At 40.6% G+C, this 25,189-nt stretch overlaps 1 protein-coding gene across 1 annotated transcript in view; it reads right to left on the minus strand.

The window, feature by feature from the left end:
* Positions 1–25,189, minus strand: part of LOC101828273 (LIM domain containing preferred translocation partner in lipoma) — a 583,098-nt gene that overhangs the window by 421,708 nt on the left and 136,201 nt on the right. The window contains exon 4 of the mRNA XM_040751025.1: positions 9,344–9,410. The gene's annotated coding sequence lies outside the window, so the exon portion shown is untranslated. The remainder of the gene's footprint in view (positions 1–9,343; positions 9,411–25,189) is intronic.

The raw sequence follows: 25,189 nt of genomic DNA on the forward strand, positions 1-25,189 counted from the left end.
TCTTCTCTGACTGCATGTCCACAGTCCAATACAGAGTATGGTGCTATAGGCGCACCTTCAGGACCCTGGCTACTTGGGTGAGAGAAGCGAAAGAAACAGAAGAGAGATGAATATTAGAGGGGGAAGGTCCTAACTGGGACCAAAAGACAGCAAAGAAGGGAGAGTATAATGGGAGCACATGTGAAAGCACACGATAAACTTCTCAGAGAAGCATCAAGTCCTACCTCTCCAGAGATTCAAAAATGTACGCAGGCAAGAATCTGGGAGAGCTGAGTCGTCTTGCCTCCTCACCAAACCACAACCCCTGCCAGTTTTCACTCGCCTCCATGATCCTCATCTCTTATAGCAGGCTTCCACACCATGCCACAGAGCCCTGCACCCACTTTGTAAAAGGAAGCACCTAGACACCATATATTACTTTTCAGTGCCTACAAGTGAGAGCTTCCGCTAACTGCCCTCCCTATTGCTAGGCAACCTGTCTCCCTACCTAGTGCAGGAATGGGAACTCTTAGCTTTTGGTAACAGCAGCCAGCACAGAACCTGGCACACAGCGGGTACCCAGGGACTGCAGTTTTGTGTCCATCTGCAAGGTTCAGTACCGGTGCCACGTGGACTGCACTATCCCTAATGGTCTCTCAAAGAAACAAAAGAGATAGCCAGTGCCTGCTAAGTGGTACACAGTGACCCTGAAGCCAGCCATCTCTCTAAGGCTTGCTCAGATTGGGGCACCAAGTTCAGGCCTAACAGGAACCAGACAGATAATGTGGAACGAGGGAGGTCTGCAGTACACAGGTTATTTTAAGATCTTTCAGAGTTCTAAAACTGGATAAGCATGTAAGCCTCATATACCCAGCTCACATACAGGCAAGAGCAGAGGGAAACATTATTGAAGAATATCCTTCTTTGAAAACTCTGTGTAGTGAAACTCAAGGAGAAGGAAGACAAAGAGAGGCCAAAACAAAATAAAATGCAGGTAGACAACAAAATTAAACCAGGTATAATGACATGTGTTTTTAATCCCAGATACTCGGGCAGCTGAGACCAGAAGGTCACTTGACCCTGGAACTTCAAGACCAGCCTGGATAACAGACTCTGCCCCAAAGGGAAAATTAAAAAAAGTTAGGTGCTAAAGCTGACAGCAAAGCTAAGTGACACAAGGAGCTTTCCGAGACAGAGGCTTAGGTACTAGTCCTTTAGTCAGGAAAACAAGAATCACACTGAAGGGGGTGGGTGTTCATTCTTATGGTCCCCTGCAGTAGAAAGGCTATCAGTCTCAGAGATTGTTGAATTTTGTAGCCCCACATCTTGGGTCACATTAACATTCCATGTTTCCTACACTGAAAGCTAGAATAATGACCCAGCTGTCACTGAAGTGCTATGAAGGAAAAGAAAGAGCAATGAAGACGTCCATGAGGACTGTGGGCTTGCTCTACTGTCATTTGCATGGCAAGTTTAGTTAAGGGGCCTATATGGCTGGACAAACAAGCAATCCTGGAGGCAGATGCAGGTGGAGCTCTGTGAGTTCCAGGCCAACCTGCTCTACAAAACAAGTTCCAGGACAGCCAGGGCTATTACACAAAGAAACCCTACCTCCAAAAGCCAAAATAAAGACAAGAAATCTTGTAGAATTCCAGTTGTAGTTCAAAGCATCTAGAAAACTATCTTCTCCAAGGCTCAAGTGATGCAGATGAAGAAACTTACAGGTCACTAAAACTAAAGAGTGGGGTTTTTCAAAAAGGCATTTCTGTGATCTCCCTCAACTCCCCTGCCATCCCCGACACTCACCAGCCTGGAACCAATGTTTACTGCCTATCAGAGACTGACTCTTCAGCTTCTATTATTGCTCTATCAAGATCCAATTAACTATCTTCAAAGCTAATGCCCATCTCTTGGAATCTAAGATACCTCTAAGAAAAAAAAAACAGCATTTCCCAAAATCCCCTCACTCAACAAGGTACTACTGGGATTACACATCACTTCACAACCTATCAATGGGTCCACACTCTGCCCTGAATCCTGACGGGCCCTAGGTCAAATTCAGCTCCATGTACCTACTGGCTCCATCCATAGAGCCAGTGTAAGCTATTTTACATAGGCAATAAAAAAATACTCAGGGACTTGGCTTACTATATAATCTTGTTTCTCTGTAACTTTGCCAGGTACTGTCTCAAAACTACCATGTTGACTCAGGACCTTACAAGCCTTCATGTATACAATCAAACACACTATTTCCAATCGCCTTCCCCTCTACCAATTGTCTTAACAGGCTAACGTTGGAGCAGAACTGTAGGCACAAACTATAGCTAGGATATGCAGCTATACACATGAACAATGGGATACCATTGCTACTGTGCCTCTTTAGAAGCAAGTAAATCACAATGCAGAGATGGATGCCTGCCCATGGAACTCACACAGGTCCCTGGTGGAATGGGGAGGTCCCAGATCAGCTATCTCATTGTAGCATGTGGTAAGTGTTGGGTAGACAAGCTCTCAATGTCTTGTCCTTAGCTGGGCAAGCTCACTCCATCTAGTGTGCTGGATTAAAGACATCTGCCAAGGGAGCCCCATAGCAGCCATTTGCAGTAAAGTTTTTACACTGCATTCACATCCAACCAAGAATGTCTGAATGGGGAGGATTTACGACACAGAACTCTGCAACTCCCAAAGCAACCCAAGGCACAGATCAGATGGGAGGTTTTCGAAGCCCTTTAGCAGACAAGGACTCAGATGCCAGCACATGTAGTATAGGGATGGCCCCAGCCAGACAGCTAAGGCATATTGGCACAACCGTAATTTGTCCATCCACCAATATGCTCCACAAAAAACACCCATATGCTTTCTTTTAGCTTCCATATGCTTTTTTAGTGAGAAACTAAAATATTTCATTAGTTTTGAGTAATTAATAATTACTTATTTCACAATAGTCACCCTCATTAAAAAACGAAAATAACTGATTAAGCTGCAGGATCCTGGCTTTCATCTCAAGCTTTTCCCTTTTTTTTTTCCTTTCTCCTGTAGGAACTGAACAAGGGAGTAGAACAGCCAATGTGGAAACAGTCATATTACAGGGAATGAAGCGTTATCACACACGTTACCCTACATTCCTCTTGACTGAGACATTATGATTTAATAAAAAGAACATGGATTTGGGGATCAGAAAGACTTTGGAATCCACTACAGCTTGGCTTCTGTGAACAGCACTTCTGAGGAAATGAAGGGTGTTGAAAAGATAAAGCTGGCTGGATCCCTTCAACCTAGTCCTCCCCTATTCCCAAGGAGTAATCTCATAGTATTCCCTCCCTCTATCTGGAGGCCTGGGTACCACATGCCCAAAGAATGCTGGCAGTGAGCCAGTGGTTCCAAGCAGGCTGTGGCCTCTAACAATGCCCCTGAAATGCAAACAATGCATGGGAACTACCTGGGGGTCTTGTAACAGTGCAAACTGATTTAAGATGTCTAACGTGTGGCCTAGCGTCTGTATTACTAGGAGACTGCCAGGTAGCATGGGCATTGCAGGTCTTCAGAAAAGACTCTGATGGCCCAGGACCAAAAACACATCCAGTGAGGAAACAGAACAAGTAACAACAAGGGAACTGTCTCTGTCTCATCGGGCCAGCACAAGGACTACTGAGGATTAAAACCAGCAGTTGTCAACCTGTGGGTTGACACCCCTTTGGGAGGGTCAAACAAACTCTACACAGGGGTGCATATCAGATATACTGCATATCAGATATTTACACTACAATTCATAACAGTAGCAAAATAACAGTTACGGAGCATGACTAAAATAAGTTAACAGTTGGGGGTCATCACAACATGAGGACCTAAAGGTTTGCAGCATTAAGAAGGTTGACAGCCACTGGTTTAGAGGACAGTATTATCTAACTGTCTAATAATTAGGATATAATTTGCATTTTAGAGAACACAAAGCTGAGACCAGAGGGGAATCAAGCACCTTTGGGAGGACCATGTAGCTAAGGGCTTTGGCACGCTGGTCTCTCAGAGTGAGGTTGCACCAGTGGAAGACGGGGAATACAGAAGACATCCCTGTGCACAGATACTATGGAGTCTGGCTCCTCTCCATTCTCCCAAGGAGCTGTTTACCTGCTGCCTGAACTGCACTAACTTGCATCTACGCTACTGGCCTCCACTTCCCCACCTGTACAATAAGGGTATTGCCCCCAGCAACCCCTGAGGCCTCCTCTGCTTCTGGCATAGACTTTCACTCTCTGGTTCCCACATAAGCTCACAGTTGGTCACCACCACTAAGTGTGAGTTTCACACATGTGGCAGTCATTACAACTTGGCAGGAACCAAATTCTAGCTGTTCACATCTGGAATTTCATGGAGCTATGGATGGACAGAAATTGTCTCTGTAAAAAGTTCTATGCTCAGGATGACAGGGAAAAAATAACAGCCATTCCCCCAAGGCACCAACATCCCACACCAGTGAGTAACTCAGACTCTACTCAGGATACTGTGACCCTAACTGTTCTTTGCTCTCCCTCATCTCACAAAGACAACCACACCAGCAGTTCCAAACCCAAGGGAAAGGTATATTCTGCCCAAACGATGAGATAATTGAATTAGTGAGTTATCACATAAGTGATTCAGAAGGAGTGAGCTTATTCTTCACCAAAGCTCACAGAATGTGACCCCTGCATTCCTATGAAGCCCATTCACTACTTTCTATCAGGATTCCTGCTCATTCAATGCTATCTCTGGGATGACTTGTGTTTTGCAGTTGTGCTGGATTTAAATCCAAACTTGGCTGTTTACTAGCCACACTGTTTTGAGCAGATATTTCTACTTTCTAACTTTTACTTCTTTTATGAGGGTGGTGAATGGGAGCTTGAGTTCTTTATATGAAACAAATTTTTGAAAGTAAATAAAGTACTGTACTAAAATTATAAGCACTTAACAAATACTGAGTTAAAAGTACATTTACTGAAAGAAGAAACTAACAAATAGAACAAGAATAAGAATTTCATGGTCAAAACATCACTTAACAGGTATGTGTGTATGAATGTCCAGAGTTGTGGTAAAGGAGGCTGGCAGAGAAGAGTAACAGAGGGTCTGTAATTAAAAACCCAAGAGACAGGAAGCGACTTCTCACATACAGAAATATCACCTGTCTACCTTAGAACTCAGGTATGTAGAGCCTTCAGCGTATCTAGAAAGCCTGGAAGTTGTAGCTGGTATTCTCTGAGAATGTGTATGTTTGAGATTGTTCATAGATTTGTGTGTGCCCCTATCCCCTTGCCCCAACCCACACTATAATCATACTAATCAAGAGGGATGCAAACAGCATGGCGGAAAACTTGCTAAGAGAGCCGAGGCAAGCTGGAAACTCAAGAAAATCAGAGTTGGGGAACCTTTCCAAGAGTTTCTATCAACACTTACCTCACTGAAGGAGAAGTACAGAGAAAAGTCTTGCCCTCACTAATATCATAACACAATGATCAGAGCGAGTATCTGTTCCTCATACAGTAAAGTAATTCCCCGTATCTGAATCTTAATACTGTGTGGGTTAATAGTGAGTGCCTACGTCCAGTGGTCTCTGCATTATCTTCAATCTGATGTCCCATGGAAACACCAGCAGCTTCTCAGGCCACCCGATTCCCAGGCCACAAGGTATAAGATGAGTTGGAGGAAGTGCCCAATCCCCCAGCCCAGGGGAGACAGAGTGAGAGACACTGCCTCAAAAAGACAGATAGAAAGATAGATGGATGGATGGATGGATGGATGGATGGATGGATGGATGGATGGAGAGTGGCAGAGGAAAGAAGACACCCAACACTGATCTCTGGCTTCCACAGGCACATGCATGTGCACAAATGTGCATAACTACAACAGAGAGAGAGAGGGGGGAGAGGGAGGGAGGGAGGGAGGGAGGGAGGGAGGGAGGGAGGGAGGGAGGGAGGGAGGGAGAGGGAGAGGGAGAGGGAGAGGGAGAGGGAGAGGGAGAGGGAGAGGGAGAGGGAGAGGTAAAGGGTTAGAAATAAAAAGATGTTGGTCCAGCATTGGCACTAACAACCTAGAACAATTAGAATCTTTCCATGATCCCAAGATTTCCCAACTCTTAAATTAGAAATGTTGGGGAGATTGATTCGTAAAAACCCCTCTGGCTTTGACATTCTGACTTGTCCTAATAAGCCTGATGATGATTCACACTGAACAACTCAGACAACAGAAGAGGAACTAACCTTTATTAAATGGTGTAAGTGGTGGGTGAGTTTACCAAATCCTCAAAAATGAGAATGCAGAACAATGGCATCCATAGAGCAGCAGTTCTCAACCTGTGGGTCACGCACCCTCTAGGAAACTTCTATCTCCAAAAATATTTACATTACAGTTCATAACAGTAGCAAAATGACAGCTATGATGTAGCAACTAAATAACTGTATGGTTGGGAATCCCAACAGCATGAGGAACTATATTAAAGGGTTACAGCATTAGGAAGATTGACAGCCACTGGCATAGACAGCTGACTCCCTTCCTTTCTAACTTGAAACTGCATGTTGCTAGAGCTTGGGACAGCCAGGTGTCCAAAACCCAATTATAGAACACACATACTCTAAAATTCCCATCAGTAACTGTTCTCCGTTAGATCAAAGAATCAAGGATTAGGCACAATACCAATTTTCCACACAAGACTCTGTAATGAAGTCACGGGGTTTTGGAAACATGGCAGAAAGGGAGAAGAATGACATTCTAGTTACTAGAATATTGAACAGATGAAAAACTGTGATCAACTGGTCCACCTTTGTCTATTAGCAGATGCTAGGCTGGACTTAGAGGAAGGAGGCCCCACCAGCTGACACCAAGACTAGGGACAGTTATATTCTCATTGCTTCTAACCCATATGACACACAGAGCACACTGCTCCACTCCCCAAAGCAATGAGAGTCTATACAGGGAGTAAAAGAAGAAACTCACACATGATTACTGCTTCTGCCTCCATTAAAAAAAGAAAAAAGCAGCCACTGATTAAGATTATTCAATGCACACCAAGACAATTTCCCAAAACTGAAAAGTCATATGGGCAATACAAATAAGTCCATGAGAATTAATTTGGTATTAGTCTCCCAATGAGTCACCATGTAGAAAATGGAGACAGCCAATGGTCTGCAGGAGGCCAGAAGTCAGTTCTTGCTCTGATAGAGACCAGCGATTTGGAAATGATACCTCATGTTCTTTAAGAGTAAACAAGGTGTATAATTTCAAATCCCATGCAGTACGGCTTTAAATAGATTTGGTTTGGAAACGGGACAAGGAACACACCACAGTTGGCGGATCAACATTAAAAGCAGAGGAAAAGCAATGATTACACTCATTGATATCTGCTGACATGCATACTCTCAAGTCTAATTATGGATTTAAACTGCTCTTCTTTATTATTCCCACTAATGCCCATTTTTACCACAAGACAGTTTTATATGTGTACATCATGCTCCCAGAGTATTTAGTTCTCCATCTTGCAAAGGTTGAGATAATGTTCTTAGTCCCTATGAGCCTATAAACCCAAAAGATAGGGATTACATTGCTGGATAGATAGATGACTGACAAACAGAAATGGATGGTTGACAAACACATGCATAGGTAAGTAGGTAGATAGACAGACACGGATGGATGGATGGATGGATGGATGGATGGATGGATGGATGGATGGATGGATGGATGGAGAAAAATAGGTAGATCGATGGGTGGGTAGGCATAGGTAGTAGGTAGGTAGAAGAAAATCCCCATTTTAAACAGCGATTTTTGCAACTTTTCAAGGTTTAATTAAAATATCTCCTTTAGTGTTGAAACAGATTTCAGTGGGGAGAGTGAATTCAGCTAACTAAATAACCTTCAAAGCTTATCCTTTCTACATCGGTTAGTAGAAACTAAGCTATAAACAAGTGATAAACGCAGTCCATAAACAAACAGCTCTCTCAAGTACATCTCTGAAGTAGAAAATTTAAGTAGACTCACTTTTTAAAGCCCCTTTGGTTTGGGCATTCTGATCTGTCCCAATGGGACTAATGATTCACCTGGAGTAAGGGGATAGATGAGAATCTCCTTCTTCTTTATGGTGTTGACAGTGAGGGAGTTGGCCAGATCCCCTGAAAGTTAGACCCATAGTGACATCGGAGAGCAGAGGAAAGTTGACTTTCTTCCTTTCTAACTTGAAAGTACATGTCATGGGGACTATCAAAAACTCTAACAAGAGACGCCTTCAGGAATCTCTCTTTTGATCTATTTATCCGTGAAAATGATATGGTAGAAACAAGTTTCTGTTTGAACATTCTATATAATATAGTAAAACTAAAAGAAAAAATTTCTTGCATATTTTTGTATACCCAATCCTTGATAACATCTTCTTTTGTAAGAGTAAGAAAAAAATCCAACTATATTCACAACTGAGTAAACTATAGAAGTTTTTCAATTCATTATCACCCACCTGTTTCATATTTAGCATATCTGATAAATATTAACATTGAAATTACTATTAGCCTAAAACCATAATTTCCACTTGACTCTAAATTGGTAATCCCTGTGATTATGGGCAGTACTAATAAATTTTAGGACAAATGATTGATAGCAATCTAAATGATGACTCCAAATCATAGATAGCTTTATTCTCCAAGGCCTCAGGTTAGGAACATCATTTTGACGACTTCATCTCCTGACAAAAATGCTGAAAAAAAATCATATTGAACACAAAAGCATCACTGGGAGGTACAAATACCAGTTGGCTGGCTCTAAGAGAAAATAGAAAAGTTGAACTAAAGATGTTCCCTTTCTCTTCTAACAACCTCCCATTTTCTTGGTAACCCCATGCTGAGGTTTTCCCCAATGATCCCTTTGTCCTGTGCAATGGTCCACGAACAGAGGTGCATGCAAAAGACTAACTCACTCTCTCTGTTCTTGCTTCATTACAACCTTGCCGTGGTTGGTACAGGGCTAGATGGTTATAAGCATTTTTAGTTCATTCAGGGACAAACAATTCTGGCTATGTAGAATCGTAAAAATTCAACTCAAAGAAGGAAGGAGACAAGGTGGAAAGCCTGCCTGCCATACACTAGCCAATGAATGGCATGATAAAACAGTGGAAAAGATTTCCTACTGTATAGCACCACTATAGATTCCCGTATGTTCATTAAATGTCACTTTTCAACATTGTCCAGATGTTTCCCTTTTAAGGAGAGAATAAACCAAGAAGGCATAAAAGGAGGGCAAATAACTGTCTTGGATATTTTTCATGATTCTCCTGAACATAAAGTACTTTTGCATGACTTCCATAGGTTCAGGTGCCTATTAATGTTATATAAATGTGAAGACCTTAATCCTCTCTTACCTCAAGCGAGCTTCTGGATTTTAGAATGAACAATGGACTCAGGCTCAGCCAGATGATGTGTTAGTCTCTGCAAATTAAACAGGCAGAAGTTACTTGTGGGTACTGGACACCAAGACTACTATAATCCATCATTTAAAAACAACCTTATATCTATGTAGAAGTTTATTTTGCAAAACATTTTCACATTCATGATCTCATTTCACCCCATATGAACCTGATGAAGAAGCAGGATGAGATTATTCTACGCATATGTGAGGGAGGTAGAATTTCATAGAGGGACAGAGAATGACAAGAGAACTGGGAATTCATGTGAAAATTTTCACAAATATAACATGATAAGTGCTCATTAGTCCAGAAATGATGACTTGCCCAAGAACATTACAGTACAATACGTAGCAGAACGTGAATTCCGAAGCAGGAGCTTTGCCACTAGCCTAGTCATCTACATTTCCTGCCTCCCCTTCTCCTAGGCCATGAGGAGATGGAACACAAACAACTCACTCACCTGATCCTTAAGTCTTGATAGAGGAAGACACTAAAGTCAAACCAGAAGTCTCACTGCCCTGAGAACAGGGACAGCACGTGGCATTTAGAGCCAGTCAACTGTCCGCCTCGTGCAAGTTACTCAAGGTCCCTATCAACTTCCTCATGCGAGAATGAAGATTATCTATATTACCTAGTCAAAACTGTCCTCAGCTAAACCTTTGGTACAACAGGGAGATTTTCCTGTATATCCAAGGTGCTCATATACAAAATGCTAATATTTCTTTTCATTGGACACACACACACACTCCTAGAGCATATTCCAAGATGGCTATTTCTGAGACTTGTAGTCATAGTTCTAAAATATCATGAAATTATCTGTGTCATTCTTAAGTGGCCTCAACACACACACAGGAATGCATATAAGCAAGCCTGCACACACTTAAGTGTCTTCTCAAACCCCAAAACCTAAAGCAAGAGCTTTGGGTGGCAAGGCTGCTCCCGGTTTGCAGCCTTTATCCAAGTCTGTGCCTACAGCACTGCCTGAGGCTCAAAGAAACGGAGCTGCTGGCAGAACCGCTGGAACAGAAACTCACTTGAAATTTTACATAGAAGGATTGCAAACAGGTTCACTAACATGTCCCGTTTCCATAAAGCATTCAAATTGTAACTGGGAAACGTGGCTGGTAAGATGCCTTGTCAGAAACTCATCTCTTAACCCCGAAATCAAAACCTTTAACATCACACTTTATGTTGTAGTCTAGAAAATAGGGCATGCTCATTACAGTCTAAACCATGCTCATTATATGCTCAATGAGTTTTTCCCGCCCCAAGTTTACAAATCTAGCAACCAAACTTCAAAGGTCACAAAACTAACACAGAGCCATTGAAAATTTATCCTTGAACCCTCATACCAAGCATCTGCCTCTTAGATGAGGTGAGAAGCCTCCTGATTAGAGAGAGTGACCTAATTTCGGGAATTTGAAAACAAGAATGTTAAAACAGAAATTGCGATTAAGCAAAGAACACAAAATTCAGAAAAAAATACAAGTATCTCCTGTTTTCTCACATATGCAAAATGAAAAACAGATTTTTAGAAAGACTTGGAAGGAGGGAGGGAGGGGGCAGAAAGGAGGGAGGCAAGCAGGGAGGGAGGGAGGGAGGGAGAGAGGGAGAGGGGGAGAGAGTAGAGGGGAGAAGAGAGGGAGGGAGTTAAAAATAAACAATGAAATGCAATGAAAGTAATGAAATTTAATGAAAGTCACAGAGATCCCACTTGAGATAGGGGACACTGATAGAGCAAAGGGGTCCAGAAGTGGATGACATGTGAGTCAACAGGACTAAAGTACATTGTACATACGGTTCATGATGAAAACCAATCTTGTATACAAATAATGCATACTAATTGAAAACGTAACCCAAAAGTGCACTTTAGTTTAGGATTATGCCTCGCCACCACATAAAAGGAGAGAAACAACCTCACATCTGTGGTCTCATCAGAGGGCAACACGTAACTAAGTGAAGCACAGTGCTCGGCTCTAGGTTAGCACGAACACGTTCTCAGGCCACCCCAGTGAAGTATAACAGATGCATGGTCCTCCACCAACATGTTAAAACACAAGCCACTAAACAAGAGGCCGCAACGGTGGCTTTCATAAAGACTTTCAGCAAAAGCTCTCGTCACAAGGCGTGGAAAAGCTGAAGCCTTCAAGTCCTGCAGTTAACCAGCCTGTGTGTGTGGTTTGAGAGGTAAGTGTCCTCTGCAGATCTCAGGTGTTTCAGAAGGCAATGAAAGTCTTCAGACCCTATCAGGGGACAGGACGACTGGCAAATCCCATGACAACGTTTGGCAATGAAGCCAGATATCCTTGGTTACTTATGTGGATTTTAGGTCTGGTGACCCAGAACCCAAAATGGATAAAGCATTTCTCAAACTATCTTTCTTCACCCAAGAAGAATGTTCTCACCTCCAAGCAATTTTAGCCAAAAATAATATATATATATATGTGTGTGTGTGTGTGTGTGTGTGTGTGTGTGTGTGTGTGTGTGTGTGTATGTATATTCAAGCTCATTGCAAATTCTCAATCTATTAATTGGAATTTATGTAAAGCTAGGCTTAGAAATTAACTGAAACTAAAACATCATTATTAAAATTTTCTGTTTTATTCAAGATAAAACAAAACAGAAACATAAAATCTGTGTTAGAGAACAGTAGAGAAAGACAAGTAAAAAGACAGACAATAAGGATGGACAGACAGATGAACAGAGAGAGAGAAGAGACAGACAGACAGGGAGACAGACAGGGAGACCAAAACAAGACCATGGTACACAACAAAGATTATTTCAATGAGCTTTACACAAACCATGGTTCAAATCTCTCACTTCAAGCAAGATGATGCAAAAAAAAAATTATTAACAAAACGTCTAAGTAGCAAAGTCTAATGTAACAAATGAGCAATAAGAGAGAGCTTTGCAGCGGGAAACAATTCTGCTGACATCAAGTTAGCCCATTATCCCAGACACCTCTGAATAGGGAAGGTTGCCAAGCAAGGGAGCCTAAGAGTAGAGAACTGAGGATGTGACCCCTGTGGAGTTCCCCAGTCTAACAGCCAGGGCTTGCATGGAAAGATAACGCTTTTCAGTTTCCCTTTTCAGAGCTGTAGACTATGGCTACCTAAAAACCATTTAGAGAATACCAAAAGTCATTTCGTCTACACTTTTTGTACGTTCATAAATTTCAAATGGCAGAAGGATTACTTATAGTAAGAGTTATATAAAGTAAATGATGTTATGATGTCAAATGTGGAATTCAGGCTTCAGAAGCAACTGAAATGTTAGATTAGGACAAAGGCATTGGATGATTATGAGTGACCCGCAACCCTGACCATCAAAACCCAATTGATTTTAAACTACACAATCTCACCCACCAGTCTAAGATACTTATCAAGAATACAACATGTTCCACAGCTTATAAATGATCTGGTTGTCTCATTAAGGTAATGTTTGTCAGTATTTAATTGCTTCCCTCCCTGATTTTAATTTCCTCACCTGTCAGCATCGATCAGAAACAGTGAAATCATCTGACATACTGGCTGATTATGTTCAAATTAATCAAGTTTTTTTTAAGCAAAAATTGCTTTGGCCTGCAGGTAATGCACAACTTCATAACGTGATATGTAGAAGAGGCCTACAATGGTACATAAATGGAAGACTTTAGAAATCCTAAGGAGAAATGTAAGTTATTTTTACACCTACAGAACTAGATAGTAAAAGGCCAAGATTGTCTTTAAAGGAAATTTAATCAGCTAGTTGTCTCCGAACAACAGGGGATGGTGCCTGCCAACATGCAGGAAAAGGAGTACTTATCACAGAATATTTGAGAGATAGGTTAGGAGGGAAGAAATAAAGATGAGCTTGTCTTATAACATAACCTAACAATGTATATAACGTACCAGAAAATATAATATGTAATAATCATTAATCTGTCTACTAGGGAAGTTGCATTTAATATTGACAACTCTTAACAGCTAGATATAAGTATTTGGGGGGGCTGATATTGGTGTTATTAGTAATTGTAGCATTCTTCGCATAAGAGGCAAAGATGAGGCTAAGAACAATAAAGGAACTCTTATCTTTTAATGTGTTTAGATGTTTTTCCTATACATATGCCTGGGTACCATGTGTGTAACTGGTGTCTGGAAAAGCATATCAGATACACTGGGGAACCAGAGTTACAGACAGCTGTGAGCTGCCATGTGGGTTCAGGAAATCTTACCCAGGTCCTCTGGACAAGCAGCAAGTGCTAAGCCATCTCTCCAGATCCAGCAAAACAATTAGACACCTATTAACAGACAAGTCTGGCCTCATGATCTATGTGATTGAGCAATGTGCCACAATTACTCAGAAGAGAGGAAGAAAAGCAGTGTAGGTCCTCCATACATAGTTATTCAGTGCTAATATCTACCAGAAACAGTGTTTAAAACACACTTAGGAAACATCAAACACTAAACTCTTTTAGAGGAAATAAATAAAATGACAGGAAAATACTCCGTAAGGTGTCCTGGCATGGGACTGTGTTGATTCCCAAATGGTATTCCCACCTAGAAATAGACACGTGCATGCATGTAATAATAACTGGGTCCCAAAGTGAGCCCATAGTAGTTGTAAGCCTGCATGTGAGTCACTCTGCACCCATTTGAAGGGTCCAGAATTGAACAGAAGAATGGAAGCCATTGAGTGTGTGCAATAGGGGGTGGGAAAGGGGGCGGGGGAATAAACATAAAGGTTAGAGCTTATAAAGAAAACAGCTAACAGCTTTAGAACCTCAAGAGGTTGAGTATGAGCCATTGAGAAATTTCATGACTAGGAAAACTATTTCTGCAGAAAAAATTAAACTCCAGGTGAAAAGTACAAAAGGAAATAAGTCTAGTGAAGTTGGAAGTTTGCACAAGTTTTTCACAGCTGTGTTAGTAAAATCCAGTACACTGGGGAAGGAGGAGACATAAAAGAAGAACTGTTGAAACAATAAATTCTAAAAACCAAGTTTAAGTGTGTAAGTTCTATCTCTGGTAAATAAATATATTGTATTCCATATTGCACTGACATCCCTCAACAGACAGGTGTAACATGGAATCTCAAGTCATTTTGATTTGCATTTCTTTGATAGCTAAGGATAGTGAACATTTCCTTAAGTGTTCATCAGCTATTTGAGATTCCTCTGTTAAGAATTCTGTTTAGATCTGTACCCCTTTTTTAATTGGATTAGTCTGCTTGTTGATGTTTAGTTTCTTGAGTTCTTTTGAGATTTTGGAAATAAGCCCTATGTTAGATATGGGGTTGGTGAAGATTTTTATCCCATTCTGTGGGCTGACTTTTTGTCCTACTGACAGTGTGAAGCTTTTCAGTTTCATGAGGTTCCATTTGTTAACTGTAAATCTTAGACCTGAGCTACTGGTGTTCTGTTCAGGAAATTGGCTCCTGTGCAAAAGTGCTCAAAGCTCTTTCCCAGTTTCTCTTCTATCAGGTTCAGTACATCTGGTTTTAAGTTGAGGTCTTTGATTCACTTGGACTTGAGTTTTGTGCAAGGTGACAGATGTGAACCTATTTGCATTCATCTACATGTAGATATCCAATTATATCAGCACCACTTGTTGAAGATGTTTTCTTTTTTCCATTGTATAATTTTGACTTCTTTGTCAAAAAAATCAGGTGTCCATAGGTGTATGGGTTAACAGCTGGGTCTTTAATTCAATTCCATTTCTTGACATGTTTCAAACTCAGGTTCTTTAAGTACATGGTCACATAGACTTTCTAAAGGATTGGCCAAGGAAAACAATCAGTAAAATTTGTAATTAATAACATACAAGTTTTTCAATGGAAAAAAATGAGAATTCTGATAGTCTGAAAGGTACCACTGTGCACCTGACTCTTGAAGTGTTTCTTTTTCCAATAAAATTGTTGATGAAAGTTATAAAGATGACTCTTGTTATATGGAATTAAATGTGGCACTTTTGGAAGATCTGAATAAATCAGCAAAGGAGCATTTTTCAGATGATAGACACATGGTGCTATGAAATCTCAGGAGACCTGGTGAATAGGCCAGTGGTTTTCAATACAAACAGTGCAGAAGTCTTATTATGACAATTTCAGATTTCTCATCAGAACTAACCTTTAAGAAATTACCAAATCTCAGTAATTATTGAAACTAAGCTTTGGTATAATATCAAAAAAGAAGAATTCCTTTTTATTTCTTTCTCCTTCCTTCCTCTTCCAACAAGATTACTGTTTTGAGACTGAATTTTCCTTGTAATCTTGAATCAAAAAATGCATCATAACAAGAGAAATTCAGACTCCAGACACGGTTTGTCTTACTTTTTGTTTTGTTCTGTTTTCTTTGGGAGATGTACTTTGGGAGCTAGGGAGATGGAGCAGCAGTTAAAATGCCTGCATCACAGGCAAGAGGTTTCAAGTTTAATTCCCAGATCCTATGTAAAATGCTGGATGGGCATGGCCATGATTCCTGTCTTGGAAGGCAAGAAACCAGGGATCCCATGAGCAAGCTGCCTATCTAGACATGCCTTAAGGGTGAGCTCTGGGTGTGACTGAGGTAACCTCCATCAAAATGAAGTGAAAGAGTAATTGAAGAAGATTCCCAATATTATCAAGTTCGGGCCTTCACAGTCACATGCACACACATACATGAGCCCTCCCACATTCATCCATGTAAACAAACATACATACGTACCAACAACAGATACACGAGGAAAAGGCATGAGGGGGTATAAAATGTACCTCTTGACAGCACGTAAATGAAAATGTACTTTTTCATGCAAACATTTTCATTGGTTATCTTTTCTAATTTTAAATTTCTAATATGAGAGATAATATTATATCTAACCCAGTTGAACAAAAGTTCATTTTTCATGAGCTTAAAGGAATTCAGAGATGAAGTCATTGGACTAGGTGGGATTTTAGCTGTCTCCCTTCTCAGTACATATCTTTAGATTCTAAAGCCAGGAGAAGAGAAATACTTGCTATCTGTTCATCCTTAGGAAATGAAGATTTCACAGAGCCTCTGGAACAACTGTATATAAACTCACTATGCAGTAAACCACTCTTAGTAAAAGCACTGTTTATCTTTCTTGAAGCACTGGTTACAAGTTACCCAGGTCAGAATTCAGTTGTCCCAATTACTTGATCTATCCTCTTGTTCTCAATTTTGAGCCTGTTCCTTACTGTAAAGTAGGAATGGCAGGTAAGAAACAATGTAGACCCAATGAATAACCCAATAGATACAATATGCTCATCACCTAGGATAGAGGAATCACTCACCATATCTTATTCACTGCTATTTCATCACAGAAATTTCTTACTGAGAAAGCTTATATGCAATGTTCTCAAAACAGATAAACACTAACCATACACAACCACAGGCTCAAAATGGGTTGCAGTGGTGGACTCACTGGGTTAGACATAGAAGGGAAAATCTATTGCTTTGCACAATAAATACATGCAGAGAGAATATGAGGATGGCGGGGGTACTGGTTTCTCATCTCAAGAGCAGAAGACTTAAACTTTGTCCAGGAATGAAATCAGGATTGTGGATATGACCCAGGAACTTTGTATGTTCCAAAGCTTATGCACTCCAGTGAGCAAGTAGTCCAACCACGGTCATTCTCAGCACTTCACTGACAAGGAAGAAAGGGAGTGAAGAGTCCAAGCAAGTTCATATTTGATAAGACAGAACTTTTTTCCCCTTCTCCTTGACTGAACGAAAAGTCTTACTCAACACTATCCCTAGCATAAGATTGGGGGAAATGGGGATGCTTGTCTATCCAAGATCAGAGCCAAAGACAAAAGGATTCTCTCATTTTCTAAGAATAGACTGTAAGCAGGAAGGTGAGGAAGAGAACCCTGATGATCCCCTAGGTTAGAAACATAATGCTGGGGAACGGGCACACAAAAGTCACACAGAATTCACAGATAAATCTATAAAGGAGGTGATCATTAAAGTAATTATATTAGTCAGGTGTAAGTTCACGTGTAAAGAAAAAAGAGCACAGCGACCTCTTTATTTGACTTTTCCTCATTAACTTGAAGTAAAATCTCTTCAAGCAGCATCTTCACAACCTGCGGGGCCTCCAGGGCTGATTTAACAGGACGATACATTATACTTGTAGACTAATGTATAGAAACGATCATCCCCTTAACAGCACTTGGATCTTCAATCAGGAAATTCAATTTTAGCTGCAAAACTATGTTTTGGCAAAAGTGCAATTGAACTCAGTGTACTTGTCACATTTCTAAATATACTCCGGTCACCATGACAACAAGGGAGACTGATGGATTGCTTAAAAAGAGTACGGTATATCTAATTGTCAGCATTTTAAACTGACTCAGAAAAAAATGCTGTGTGATAGGTCTACTCACCATGGTTACAGCTGGCTGAGTCCATAATAATAAAAGGTTCATATACGCACATCACTAATGTGCGTAAAACGAACATAGAAGTCAGAAGGTCTGGTACTTCCAGGCACACCAAACACCGAACTGTAGGTATAGAAAGAGTTTTTTCCCCCATTCAAGTGAGACTCTCCCAGAATGGTCAGGTGAATTCAAAATCTTCTTATGTACCCAGGGCCAGAAAAGCAAGACCTAGATCAAACCCCAGCACTTGTTCCCTTTCTTAGACTAAAGAACAGAAAAAAGACTTGATGAATTTTCTCAAGGCATACCTACAATCAGTACAGAAAGAGACTCTGGGCTTCCTGTAGACCTGTTTTCAAGTGTCATTCTCTTGAATCCAACCATGTCCTAATCAAGCACTTCCTAAGCAAAGGTAACTATGGGAGGGGATTTTCTACAAACCAAGTGTATCAATGTGGCAAGCAGACATAGGCCCTACCCTCAAGGATCTGACATTCTAAGACAAAAGGAAGATAACGATATAGATTAGCAATCCATTAATGAGAATGAAACAATCAAGTTTATTGATCATCTGTTGACTATACAGAGTACATCATATATAATGGAAAATTCTCCTAGAAGAGGTACCTCCAGCCAAGAGTTTGAAAAGTGAATAAAGGAAACAAGATTTCAATGCTAGTCATGCAATCAGAGAACAGTATGCACAAGACAGAATATAAAAACAAGACAACAGAAGAAAACATCAAACAGGATGCTTGAGCTCAAGATTAGAGATGGTCTCTTAAAGATGTGGCATTTGAGGTCCTTACATTAGGACTACTCATCAGTTACATCTAAGAGGACTGTCAGGTAGAAACAAACGATTTGTATACTGGGCCAAGGACAAACTTATATGTCTAGAGTTGAGTAAGTAAAATGATGAGCAGTGATAGCATATCCCCTAGGATCTCAAGGACCAGGGAAACATTCCTTAAATTATTCAAAAAAAACCCACTCTGTGTCTTCCAAGGGAAAGCTGTGTTAATATGACACACTCAAAAAATTTTAGGAGATTCCTCCATGAAGTACAGAAAGAGACCACAGCAGAATTACTGTCATAGTCAAAATAATGGTTTGGGTGAATTGAAAAGGGCAGATCAGTCCCAGTCAGGAAGAAATCTGGAAAGAGGATAAACATACCCCAGCAAGCATGCAGTAAAATGGTTTAGACAAAGGCCCTGAACTATGTGAGGAAACATGACCATGATCCAACCAGCAGGTCTGGGTGAGGATTAATAAGTGGCCTTTCCACCAAGCTCTTGGATTTTACTACTGCTCTGTGGACCACACCCAGAGAACTGCATAAGAGACTACAGAGACAGCAACACCATTAGGGTGGGAAGGAAGAAGAGGTTAGGATAGAGTAGGAATAGGCAGACTATGCAAAAGGGGGAAAAATAATCAAAGCTAAAGGAAACTATTGAATTATTGATTCTGAATTTACTGACACCTTACCACTATAGAACCATGTAGTTTCTATCTATCCCATGCAGAATACTTTCACAACCAATATTTCATCTAGCCAAAAGTCTAGAGTCATGGGAAATGGTTATGGCTATAGATAATAATAAAAGCAGCAGTCATTTGTTGAGAGCTTGCTTTCTGTCAGCTTCAGATGTGCTGTCTTCTAACCTGACAATTACTTCACTTTCATTAAGCAAATGTCAAACTGGCACTCACAGACATTGTGTAACATTCAGAATCACATCAGTATCATTTGGACTCCTTCATGCAGCAAACCTTAATGTCAGGAGCCCATCTTTCACCCTGCCTAGGGCACTGAATTTAGGGGAGCAGTGGCGTGCTCACTTGGAACACTAATCTTCAACATCAGACTTCCCTTTTCCTTTAACTGACAAATTCTTATGCAGACTCAGCGGTGGCAAGAAGCCCTGAAGGCGAAGCAGCTGGTCCAGCAGAATCTGGGATTCATTTCAGACCTAGAACATAGCTTGAGTAGTGCACAGGACATTCCCTAACCTCATCAAAGGTGCTAAAGTCTCCATTCTCCTAGCACGGGACACTTCTACAGCCCCACACTTAGCTTCAAACTCCCATAACATGGTCTGCCAAAAACGTAGCTGTGCCTCTACACAGCAGTGAGCTTGCAGCAAGGATGTGAGAAAGAGGCCTGCACTTTTGAAGACGCAGTGTGAATGGCAAGAGATATTGACAAGACATCAGCAGCTAAGAAAGATGAGCTTAGATGCTTCTCCCCATCATAGGATGTGGGTAAGAAATGAGCCGCAAGATCTACCCTCTAGTCCTCCACACTGTGCTTCATTCAAAGGTCTGACTCCACAGGCCTGAAAAGGAGACATCTCAGGAAAATGAAAGGATGATTTTATGCCCCCAACCCCCCTCTCTCTCTTTCTCTCTTTCTCTCTCTCGCTTTTTATTTGTTCCTTCTCAAGTAATAACTATTAATTGTGCTATGTGGGCAGCACTGAGATCAGTCTACCGGGAAGCCAGCACAAATCCATCAAGTGCTTTTAGCCCAAGCTTTTTAGAAGCAATTGCTTACCACATTTTCACTGTTCTTTGTCTCACAGCTAGAATTAAAGTGGATTTTACCACACAACCACCCCATTGCCCTTCTCTCCCTCCTCCAAAGTGAGGACAGAAGAGGATTATTGGCCTGTAAGCAGCAAAATCAGGCATATGTGAAAAAAATCTATTAATTCAGTGTTTATAAATCCCAAGTATCAGCAGGAGGCAGGTAGCCTACATACATTAAGGGATGACAATATTTTGTAAGACAGAAGACACTGGCCAACGTTAGACACATGAAAAAAAATGAATATTCACTGGCGATGAGCTGTTTGCCTCGAGTGACACAACTAGCAAACTGCAGAGCCTGGAAGCAAACAGGGACTTCAGCATTGCTGCTCAAAAGAGTACCCAGTATCTTCCCTTCTCTTCTACAGGAGAATCAAGTAGGCCACGCCTAAGTAGAATTAGAAAGCAATGGAGCTACAGTAGATTCTGGAAGGATGGCCTCTGAACAAGAAGACGACACTATGCCTGGTTTTGGGATGCCCTGAGCTGTCCTGGAATCATCAAAGTTCTTGAATCTACCCTGACAAAATAACAACACATATAACCTGGTCTAGGCTGCACACCACATGAGAACGAGTTAAATGAACTTAGCGAATGCAAGATTGAGGGCCTCTAGTTCCAAAAGCACTTGGCTCATTATAAAGGATAAGACAATAAAATAAGGAGAGAAAAAGTCAATTTAGTCTAAGATTAAACTCGCTCTTCCACTAGTATCCACACATTCTCTGACAGATAGACATAGGTAAGGATCAAAGCACAGAAAAGTGGGGACTAAGCTAGACTGGAGGCATTCAGAGAACATCCGAGCAGAGGTAAGGATTAACATGTGTAGGCAGCATCCTGTTCTGTCTCCCTCACCCGGAGGGGGTGTGAGGTTAAGTATTTTGAAAGATTCTTTATCATGATCTGAGCTGACAGGGATACCTGATGAAAATAGTGATTACATCAAGAAGTAAATAAACACTTGCCTCCATGTTCGTTATTTTTGGTGGCTGCCTTAAGAAAATGAGTTGCCTTTTAAAGGTAGGCATTTCTCTTTCCCTGTAAATATAGGGTAGCTTCATAAAATGTTCTCCTTTTCAAAGCATTTTCATTTCTCAACAAGCAGCTGATTACCTGGCATGCATGTGTGTGGACTTTTGGGCAGTGCCAAGGATGCTAACGAGAGAAAAGACGTGGTCCTTATATTAAAAAAGCCAAAAACTGATACCTGTGGCCAAGCACAAAATGCTGTGGTTTTTTTTAAAGACAGCAAGTTATGTTCTCAATTATGAAAATACCAAATGTCAGATTCTTCTCCAGTCCAAGCAATAATATAAAAGCAGCCAATTCTCCTGAACCAGATTATCTTTAATGAAAATTATGACTGTTGAAGCTTTCCTTTATAATGCCAATTATTATTAGACCTCAGAATGAGAACATAGGCCACTTTACTGAGTTCTACATTCTCCCCGGGCTCTCTCATAGCACTGTTCAGCAGACATATAAGACAAGCCATATGGATGGTTTTTAATTTTCTAGTAACTATGCTTTCAAAAATGTCAAAATTTTATTTAACAAATATATACAAAATATAATCCTTTTAACACATAGCACTAGTCACAATTTAGGAACCCAAGAACAACACATGGTAATGGTGGCTACCACACTGGACAGCATATCACCAACTCCCTGCCGCTTCACCCTCCAAGTCTTTAAGCAGAACATAGGATCTGTTGAAGATACGGAGATAACTTTAATAACGGTTCTCAAGATTCAGATGTAGTTCCTCTCAATTGTACACCTTAGGACCAAAAGCCTATAAAACACTGTGATCGCAGACTGCGATAGTTACAAAGTGGTTCCATCTATATGTGAAGATGAGGAAAGCAAACAGGGCCGGGGGATACTGACAAAGAGGTAATCCAAACACAGCAGTACCGACAGCTCCTCATCTGAGACTTGGGATTTTACCCTCAGGCCTTCTGTGGCTTGAAACCATGTTCCTGTCCCATTTCTAATCACCAGTACTGCTTCTCGCCAACCCTCTGTCCAACCGTGGAAAATAGCACAAAGTAGTTCAACCAAAAGTACAAACGCTCACTGAACAAAGACACTTAAAGTATTGAGAAAACATATTTTATCTACAACTTTGATCTGTGGCTCATCAGCAAAGTAATTTCTACCCTTGTCGAATAAAATAGCACTCTCTCCATCAATTCTTCCTGACTCATGGATGAGTGGTGAGCATCCATTAAGCCATAATTACCAACAAATGGACATTTTCAGAAGCCAGTGTGAAATCTCTCATACCTTCCTTTTTTCTCTAGTATACCCTTCCCACTGGAGCATTTTGTACCACACCCCAGTCCATGTGGGTCACTGACCAGGTACACACAAACTCAAAACTACAATTTATCTCATCCATCCATCAAATGGGCTCAGGATTCAGTCTTGAAGGCCATGAACACCAAACTCCAATGTTGTTTTTAATTATAAGCCATTTGTTCTAGTTGAGGTTGGGAAACTACATGCTACTGGAATCTAGGTTCTCCATTATAAATCAGTATAAACATTAGCCAGTAATTGATAAAGGTGTCAAAGTGTTAACAGTACAAGATAATCAGTCTTCCCCTGTAACATAAAATAAAACAAACCAAAACTGGCCAACACTAAGATAGTACCACAAGTCATAAGTCACATTGAGACCATATACTCACTGACATTAATGAATGAAAACATTTCCCCATGTCATATTCTATTCAGAAATATAAAGCTGCAGACTAATCATGGGAAAGCAATTAAGTAAACAATAATCGGGAGAGATTCTATGATGAGCCAGGCTTGGAAATTTGGCACTTCTCAAGCATCAAGATCATAAAATATGGGAAAAGCTGTAAAATACTTAAAGACATGATGACTACATGAAAAAGAATATCCATGATTGGATCCTGGTATACAAAATGCACTGCTAAAAACTGTGAATAAAAGATGTAGTTTCAATAGGCATGGTAGCCCAATGTCAATTTCTTAGCTCCAATAAGCATACCTTGCTTTATATGAGTTGGTAACATGAGGGGAATCTGGGGAGGTATATACAGTACTCTCTATACTCTGTTTATAACTCAACAGCATCAACAGGGAAATATTACGGGGGACAAACACACTCAGAGCACCTCAAGACCAATAAAAGTGCCATCAACTAAAGAGTCACTCATGCTGAACAATAAAGGGCACTGCACAGTGTCAACTTGGGTTGTGTTCTTCTTTAAAAAACTAAAGGCATTTCTATAATTCACTGAAAGCAAAATAAATAAATAAATGAATGACTGAATTCAGCCATTTTCTAAATAAATAAGTGGATGAGAAAAGTCAATGTTGTCCTCATCACCACAAGAGACTGTTGTTTTAAAATTTCCATTTCTGTTGATCAGTAAAACAGTTAATTTTGTGTTTGGACAGGCAACATCCAAATAATCATCTTTCCACAGCTAAGTACATTGGCACACACCTGTAACCTCAGCTCTCAACAGACTGACGAAGGAGGATTCTTTTGAAGCCACTTGAAACTAAACAGTGTCAGTCTCAGAAAGCAAACAAAGAGCTATCTTTCCAAACCCCATTAGAAGGCTTCCAAGAGTACATGGTTCTGCCATACTAAAAGAAATTCTCATAAGAGAGAAAGACACTTAGGCAGCATGGTGACAGAGATCTGCTAAGATCTGGTGTGCCCAGATGTTTTAGTACCCACTGGAAAGGCTGTCAAAAGATATAGACCAACTTAGGAAAAATCCTTCTGAGTAAGTTATGAAAATTTGTCTATTAAATTTTCCATGACAATTTAGATTTTTATTTTTAAATACAGTTTACTTAATTCATCAAATCAATCAAGAATGAAAGAATGAATTGATGGATGGATGAATGGCAAAATTAAAAGTATACCATATTCTACATGTCAGTAGAAAGGAAGAATAAAAGCTAAAACTATCCTAGAAGTGTTTAGAAGCTGGTCTTCCATCAAATAAAAGACTTTAGAAAACAGTCTAATTTCTAAATCCCACAGCACTATAACAAAAATATCTACCTATGCGCCAAATGACTTTTTTTAATCCTACCATAACAAACATGTTTTCTCTTAGACAGAGGGAATGTGTGTCACAGAAATATCATGGAGCCAAGAATGTTCTAGAGGAGCAGAGAAAAACAGAATATTTCCTTGTAACTCTTTCCCATTAGAAGCCCTCTAGAGAATTCCCTTGAGGGCTCATATATTGAATGAAAAGGTAGCCCCCAAATACGTTTAGGAATAGGAAGCAAAGGACTGCAAAGAAGAAATTACGAAAAGGCTCTCCCAGCAGAGTCTGGAACCCGCTCCAGCCTTCCTGGGAGAGCATTCTTGGAGAACACTTTTTTCTAAGGGTGCTGTTTTCCCCACAGCCACCCTGTGTGTCTGCCTGTCCTCCCACTCTCCAGATACACATGTCCAAAGACAGTGCTGGCAGTTTTCTAATTGCCTAATTGCTCTTGTTGCCTCCAGATCTTCATTCCACTAACACATAACCAATCCCCAGCCACCTGCTTTTCTCCCGCTCCTTCTTCATTGAGACTCTTCGCTATTTTCAGTACCCACTCCTTGTGACTCTATTTCTCCCATTCAAGATGGCAGTTCAAGGAAGAACCCTCTAAACCAGCACTGTACATACATTTCTGGTTCTTTACCTACCTTGAGCCTCCTCAGTATTGGTTTCATATAGCAATCAGTCTCCCAGTTCTCACACCTACATGCCTTGGTGGTACTTCACTAAATATAACCTTAATTGGCTAAGGTGGCAATAATGCAAAAATAGCCTTAATAATAAT

This window comes from Mesocricetus auratus, unplaced genomic scaffold (assembly GCF_017639785.1).
Source record: "Mesocricetus auratus isolate SY011 unplaced genomic scaffold, BCM_Maur_2.0 Super-Scaffold_100008, whole genome shotgun sequence".
Classification (NCBI taxonomy): Eukaryota; Metazoa; Chordata; class Mammalia; order Rodentia; family Cricetidae; genus Mesocricetus; species Mesocricetus auratus.